This window comes from Haemorhous mexicanus, chromosome 10 (assembly GCF_027477595.1).
Source record: "Haemorhous mexicanus isolate bHaeMex1 chromosome 10, bHaeMex1.pri, whole genome shotgun sequence".
NCBI lineage: Eukaryota > Metazoa > Chordata > Aves > Passeriformes > Fringillidae > Haemorhous > Haemorhous mexicanus.
Genome location: NC_082350.1, coordinates 6590141 through 6597712, shown reverse-complemented (window position 1 = coordinate 6597712; position 7572 = coordinate 6590141). Strand labels below are relative to the sequence as shown.

Genomic DNA, 7572 nt, shown 5'->3' with positions numbered 1-7572 from the left:
GGCTCTCATCCCTCCAGCTGCCCTCCCCAAAGTCACATCCCTTCACAGATCCCATTTCCCACCTGACTGCCACATTTATCACACCTTTTTCTGCCAGAACTGCAGGGGCTGGGCCGGGCTGGAGTGCTGGACAGGTCCCATCCCAGGAATCCTCTGTGCCCTCCTGGGTCCCAGCAAAGGGATGGGGATTGTGCCCCTCTGCCCTGCTCAGGTGAGACCCCACCTGCAGAGCTGCTCCAGCCCTGGAGCCCAGCACAGGAAGGACCTGGAGCTGCTGGAGAGAGCCCAGAGGAGGCACCAGGGTGAGCAGAGGGATGGAGCAGCTCTGCTGGGAGGAAAGGCTGGCAGAGCTGGGAGTGTTCAGCCTGGAACAGAGAAGCTCTGGGGTGACCTAGTGGTGGCCTTCCAGTCTTTGAAAATTCTGACAAGAAAGATGGAGAGAGAAAATTTCCAAAGGTCTGGAGTGCCAGGAGAAGGGGGAATGGCTTCCCATTGACAGAGAGTAGGTTTAGATGGGATATTGGGAAGAAACTCCGGGCTGTGAGGGAGGTGAGGCCCTGGCACAGGTTTCCCAGAGAAGCTGTGGCAGCCCCATCCCTGGAAGTGTCCAAGCCCAGGCTGGATGGTGCTTGGAGCAGCCTGGGCTACTGGAAGGTGTCCCTGCCCACACCAGAAGGTGGAATGGGGTGAGTTTTAAGGTCCCTCCCAACCCAAACCATTCCATGATTCTCTGGAAATGAATTGAACTCTTGCCAAGGAAAGCCTCAGCAGCCCCTGACTGGGTTATTTTCCTGCCCAAGGTGAGATCCAACAGTGGGCCAGGAGATGCCATCACTGGTGTCCAGTTTGTGACCAAGGGATGGACACACTCGTTGGGGACTTGCCTTGGAATTCCAGGACATTTCTCTTTATTGCTTTCTGTCACACCAGGAGGGGCTGGCAATCAGTGGATTCCCCGTGGCCACCGAGCTCTCCTGGGCCATCATTATGGGTGATTATCTGCAATCACCATGTCACTGTTCCCAAGACAGCCTTTGCTGGCTCTGCACCAGCCTCCTTTCCTCTCCAGCCCCCAACGAGCAGGTGCTGGAGGTCAGGGGGTTTTTGTGGCTCTGTGCTGACAGGGAATATCTGAAATCTCCAGTATCAGCCAGGGATTGCACTGCAGGCCCCTCTCTAGCCAAAAACAGCAGCACAGAAACATTTCCTGCTGCCTGTCCTGCCCCTGCCAGGGCTGGCACCAGGCAGAGGTTTGTGGGAGCTGGCAGGACCCTGCTTTGGCTTTCCTGGGGTGGGAAAGGGACTGATCTCCATCCCTGTGGCCTGGGAAATATGAAAAGCTGTGCCTCCATTCAGCAAAGTCACAGCTGCCTGAAACATTCCTCCAGCCCTGCTCTCTGGTCTAAGGAAGGCTGAAGGCTTTTTTTTTTTTTTTCTTTTTTTTAATCAGTTCAATGTTTTACAGCTCGAATTCAAATAGGAGCTTAAGAGCTTAAACAATGAAACATAAGGATGTGCTGGCAGGGCTGGGCTGTCTCCTCTCCTGTTTGCAGCTCTGCTTGGCATCAGCCTGGGCAGAAAAACACCTGCATCTGGCCACCACCAGCTGAGCAGCCTTTCCAGGCGTTTCACTGCCTTGTGGAAGGTAGAACAAGTGGGAAGAGCTTCAGGAAAGCTGGTGAGGGACTTCTTACAAGGGCCTGGAGTGGCAGGGAATGTCTTTGTACTCCCAGAGGGAAGGTTAGATGGGATAAAGGGAAGAAATCCTTCCCTGTGAGGGTGCTGAGGCCCTGGCACAGGGTGCCCAGAGAAGCTGTGGCTGCCCCTGGATCCCTGGAAGTGTGCAAGGCCAGGCTGGACAGGGCTTGGAGCACCCTGGGCTAGTGGAAGGTGCCCCTGCCCATGGCAGGAGTGAGACTGGATGGGCTTTAAGGTCCCTTACAATTTAGGACATTCTGTGATTCTGTGATTCCAGTGGGGTTGTGCAATCCTAAACCCACTGATCCAATCTGTCCAGCAGCCCTTTCCACCCCTTCTCCCTCTGCCCTGCTGCCACCTGTGTCTTTGTTGGAGTCACCAAGGCTTCATTTTGGGCAGTTGCTCTTTCAGGGCACGTTCAGAGTTGGGTAGACAATGTGCAGGGTGAAGTTCATGAGGAGCCACCCAGGCACTGCCACCCCCAGCCTGGCTCCAGCTGGATGGACCTGCCTGAAAATAACTGCAGGCTTGCCCAGGAGGGTTTTGTTGCTATCCAGTGCTGCTGATCAGGGCTGCCTGCTCTTTCACTTGGATGCTCCTGAATCCCAATGAAGCCTTGCCATCCATCGCCTCTGCCTTGGTCCCTCTTACCTGGTCTCCTCCACCCTTGACCACCTCTCCCTCTCCCTCTCCATGCCCAGCTCCTACCACAGAGCAAGAGCTTCCCCTCCTTCCACTCCTCAGAGTTACTGTGGGAAGCATCAGTGGTGCAAGAAGCCAAAGCAAGGCCAAAGGACAGCTCAGGAGTCAGGAAAGGAGTTTTTCCTGCCCACCACAACCCATGGAACCACAACTGCCCTCTTAGCACGTTGTCAGGGCAGAGAAGTGACCATGTCTGAACTCTGGATGGAAATATAAGCAGAAGAAAGGATGCTGCTCCACTGGAAGGTAAGGAGACTCCTCCCAAGCTCCCAGAGTAGATCTCCAGCTGGTGTAAATAAAGAAGCACCAGACTGGTTTACACAAGCTGCAGCTGCTGAGAAATGCATTTTCCAAACCTTTTTCCTGATGGGATTGTGTTTCTTTTCCTATCTCCCTCCAACTCTGAAAGCCCTCACTAAAAGGCACATGTCCTGCCCCACCTGTCCCTTGCAGCTCACGTGGGGAGCAGCAGGGTGGCTGAGGAAAATCAGCCCTGGAGTCCATTCAGGGCCAGAAACACCATGCTGCCCTCCCCAGGGATAAAGCTGCTCTCCTTGCCAGCACCCCAGTCCCCTCCTCCAGAGCACTCACCAGGCATCCCTCAAAGGCTGCTGGATGTGCCAGGTGGAGCTGGAAGGAGCCCATCATCCCAAGGGCTGGCTCTGCAGCTGCTCCTCTGCTGTCCCCACCATTGCCTTGGGTGTGACAGTGACCTGGGGACAGGGCACAGACCTGGGCTGGAGGCTGCACCCCAAAACTCTCTCTGAGGTGAGCTGGTGTTGAAAGCTGTCTCCCTCAAAGTCAGCCATCTGTGCTGTTTTCTCTGGGAGTGATAAACACTTAAGGGTCACCTGCTTTCTTTAATCTCCTCTGGCTCGTATTCATCTGAGCTGCACATCATATTAATTATGTTCCTTTTATTCCTGCCCATGCCAGCACAGAGGGATCATTACTGCTGCTGCTTCCTCTTTTTATTGTCTGGATGCTCACAGTCACGAGCTCTGGAATCCTGGACCACGAGAGGACACTTTGCTGATCACCTTCCTTCATTAAGAAAACTTAATTTTAGTGCTGATGGGAAATTGGATTAAAGAAAATAAACCACCCAAAAACAGCCATAAGGTTTCTTGTTGGATTAAATATTAAAATTAATAATCCAGAGCTCCATTCAGCTCTGTATTTATGTTAATATTTAATTCAATAACAGCCCGTGGTTTAGAACATTTTCCCATTTGTTTAAAGCACCAGATGAAATTGCAATTTCTGCCTAAATTGGAGCAATATGGAGCTAACTGGGTTATGCTAATGAGGAGGAATGGCAGCTCCCAAAATCCTCTACCTGGTGGTGGAGTGGGGGGGGTTCAGCAGGGGGAAGGGGAGTGGATGGAGAGGCAGCAGGGAATGCAAATCCTGCTGGCTGCAGGGAAGCCTGGCAGCAGGAAAAGAGGCTGCAGGGCCAGGGTGCAGATCCCAGAGACTGGGAGGGCTCCACGGGCAGGAATCACTCAGGTTCCGAGTGGGTGCTGCCCCTGTTGCAGTGCCTCTGCAGCAACAGGGAGCTTGAGGATGTTTGCCCCTGGAAAAACCACTGGGAAGGGCAGTGAAGATCCAGGTCCTGGGCTGGGGGACGTTCTGGATGGCAGGGACACATCTGGAGGCCTTGCAGGTGGATCTCTGCTCCTGTTTGGGGTGTTTTCTCCCACAAACGCTTCTAGCAAAAACGTTGCCACACAAAGTCTGGGGCTGGGACGTGATCCAGGCTCAGGTGATGTTCAGAAATGGGTTTAGGTTGCACCAGGGTGGATGAGAGCAAAAATTCTTCAGTGAAAGGATTTCCCAGAGTGGTGACACCCTCCCTGGAGGGATTTAAAAGCTGTGTGGATGTGGCACTTGGGCACACGGGTCAGTGGTGGGGAGCAGCTGGACTCAATGGTCTGAGAGGGCTTTTTGATCCTAAATGATTTCATGATCCTGTGAGGATGTGGGGTCTGGTGTCAGGCTGGTCCCAGGCTGAGTTTTCCACTGATGGTATGGAACACCAAGCAGGATGCACCAAAGGACAGCCTTTCCTTTTTCCAGTGCTTTTCTCCTGGCTGGAATAGAGCTCAAGTGCTGGTGCAGTCCTGGGGTTCAACCTCAGCATCCCATGAGGAGAACTGAGCCCATGGGGACAATCTGTCACTCAGGAGATTGAACAATTCCCTGCAGAAAAGAATCTGGGAAGGACTTTAAAAGCCCTGCTCTGTTTCTCTCCTTTTCCAAGGGATGGGAAATGGACATTTCCCAAGGGTGGGCAGAGCCCCTCGCCCAGGCTGGTGCTGGGGTTTCATCCTCTGGGAGATGTTTGAGATGACAAAAGCTCTTTTCTTCCCCAGGAGAGCTCTCATCTTGAAAACCAGAATAATTATGGAGTGATATGGAGGAAGAATGTGGAACACGGAGCAATGATCAGTAAAACTTAAAAGCTTTGGAGGTGGAGTTCCCAGTGAGTTTCCTGAAGTTTGGATACATACCCAAACTTCCTTGAACCTTTTGGGGCCTAATTAAATTCAAGGGGGCTTATAAAAAAAACATGCATGGAAGAGAAAACTTTTTTCTGTGAAAAAAAAACCTGCTTAATAAAACAGATTGTGTGCAAAATAGAAATCTGGGCCTTGTGAAGGAAGAGTAAAACGACACTAATGAGCAGAGTCTGAGTGTTAATGAATGGGATTAGCATTCCATTCCCTGCAACTCTTATAAATAGACCCACCAATTTTAGGTTCCCTGTTCTTCAAAGAACCTGATGTGATTTCTGGGGGTGTTTTCATGTAGTTAATTCCATTTTGTACAAGGAGAAACTGAGGCAGAAGACAATCACTTGACCCACCCCTCAGGCCTGTGGCTGGGTTGGAGATGAGAACATTGAGGTTTTACTTTTAAAGGGTTTGATTTGACTTTGGGCAGTCAGAACCCAGCAGGCACCATCCTGAGCTCTGTGTGTGGAGCAGCTCCTCCTTCCTCCTGGAGACAGCGGTGAGCAGCTGGCAGCTCCTGCAGGTTCTTCCCTGCTGGATCCTGAGTGTTTTATTTTTCTCTCTGGACCTTGTGTGAGCTTTGGCACTTGGAAAATACCCCAGGATGGGGATGGTCCTCATTCCCAGCTGGGTTTTGTCCACATGCAGTCCCTTCTGTGCAGCTGTTGGATGTGACAGCAAATGTTCCCACCAGCCTTGGCTGGGAACCAGAGCTCTGTTTCCCAATCTCTGTTTCAAAGGGCAGTGAACCATCTCCTCTTCCATCCCCACATGATCCTCAGCCTGTCCACTGAAAGCCAGGAGTGGTTTCATTCTTGTTTCCTTGCCCTTTTGAGCTCTTCTGGTGTCGCCCTGTTCTTCTAAAGTTCTTCTACGCCTTCTGATGTTTACATTTTTGTAATGGAGTTTCTTCATGCACTTCTCATGTAAATAATCATTGTTTTGCATTCCTTTCTGGAGGAGGAGAGAATTGATGGACTGTTGGTTTGACCAGTGTGGTTGGAGAGGTGGCAACTTCATCCTCCAATCCACGGTCACTTTTGGAATTCTATAAATATCGAGGAACAGAAATAAACCTGCCTTTTTTGCCTTGGACATCTCAGTGTGTGAGTCTCATTCATTTCATGTCCTATTGCAACATTCTGGGAGTGTTGCCATCCATGATGAAGAAGGATCCCAGTTAGAGCTGGCTAGGACTGGGAAGGATGGGCTGGTTTGATGGGAACATCAGGAAATAAGTGTGCATGGATGTCCTTGTCACCTCCAGGGGCTGGAGAAGGAGATCACTGCCTTTCATGTCGGCTCTACCGAGACTTTTTTGGGGACAAAGGTGTAAAAGAGACCAAACCTGCTGTGGGAGGGCTCTGCTGGTTCCCCCAGGATCTCTCCTTCCTTCCTTGTCATTCCCAGCCAAACTCCTGTGCAGTGATGGACACGTTCAATAACATCCTGGAGAAGGAAGCTGGGATGAGGCACTCTTCATGACTGGAAGGATGTCAAGAAGGAGGAACTGGTGTGTTCAAACCTATGGGCTGGGATTCCTCTCACCTCACCAATCACAGCAAAACAAAGTGTGTGCTCAGGCTTTAGCTCTCTCTGCTCCAGGCAGAAGCAGGTTCCTTCCAGAAGGTCATTTTCCCTGTCCCAAAGGGCGTCCATGATGGATGGGATCAGGAGTCCTCAAGAGATTTTGCCATCCTGGTGACAACAGAGAAAGCACGGGCAACTTCGAGACTAAATATCAGACTTTTAGCTGGGGCTGTTAACAGAAACAAGCCCTTTTCCCTCCTGGAAAAAGCACAAATAACTGTAATTTCCCCAAATTTCTGACAGTGAGCCTTCATTTTTTCAACAGCCCTGGCTGGCAGGCAGAGCTGCTGCTCTGGGAGGAGATGGGTGGTGCTTGTAAAGTGGAGTGAGGAAACAGCAGGGCACTGCTGTGCCGGCCTGAGAGCAGGATTGCATCTTGATGGCCTTCCCTGGCTCCAGGGGCAAGGTCCAGACCTCTGGAACTGCTCTGTCCTGCCTTGCAGAGGAGGCTGAGGAAGGAGTTTTCCTTACATTTTCCAAGGAACAGCTTCAGTCTTATAAAAACACCACTGGGATTTTGTCTGCTACGCCCTCAAACAATGTAGGCAAACAGATTCAGGAGCCAAGGATGGGTGGGCTGAAAACATGGAGGGCAGAATCTCCTGGAACAGAATGTAGGGAAGTCTTCCCCTGTCCATCTGCCTGATCCATGACTGCTGCTTTGCCCAAATACCTGTCCTATTTTTTCCTTCTTTTTATTCAGAGCCGAGTGCAAACGTGTTGTACATCAGCTCTTGAGGCCCCTGCATTGCCAGCAGCTTGCAGAGCCTGGAGCTGGGCTGGGTGTGGAAGGAGATGCAGATTTGGGCTGGCCCCAGGCTCTGCTCCCACCACAGTGGGATGAAAGCAGCCCTTTCTGGGAGGTGTCTCTTCTCCAGGCTGGGGATCTCAGCAGGTGCTCAGTAAGGCTCTCATTTGGCTGTCTTGCTACTTTCCCCTTCCATTTGGGAACAGATGAGCAGGGAAAAGGCACAGATGACAATATTTTGCCATTTTTTACTGCTGGAAGCCAGGATGAGCAGCCTTGCTGGAGCAGCAGTGTCTCTGCAGGCTCCTGGCAGGTTGT

General features: G+C 51.5%; 1 long non-coding RNA gene across 1 annotated transcript; it reads left to right on the top strand.

Annotated features, from left to right (window-relative positions):
• The first annotated feature begins 1979 nt into the window (after positions 1-1979).
• Positions 1980-6011, top strand: LOC132331456 (uncharacterized). The gene is made up of 2 exons (XR_009487593.1): positions 1980-2646; positions 4776-6011. It is a non-coding gene; the product is annotated as an uncharacterized LOC132331456 (long non-coding RNA).
• Positions 6012-7572: the final 1561 nt, after the last annotated feature.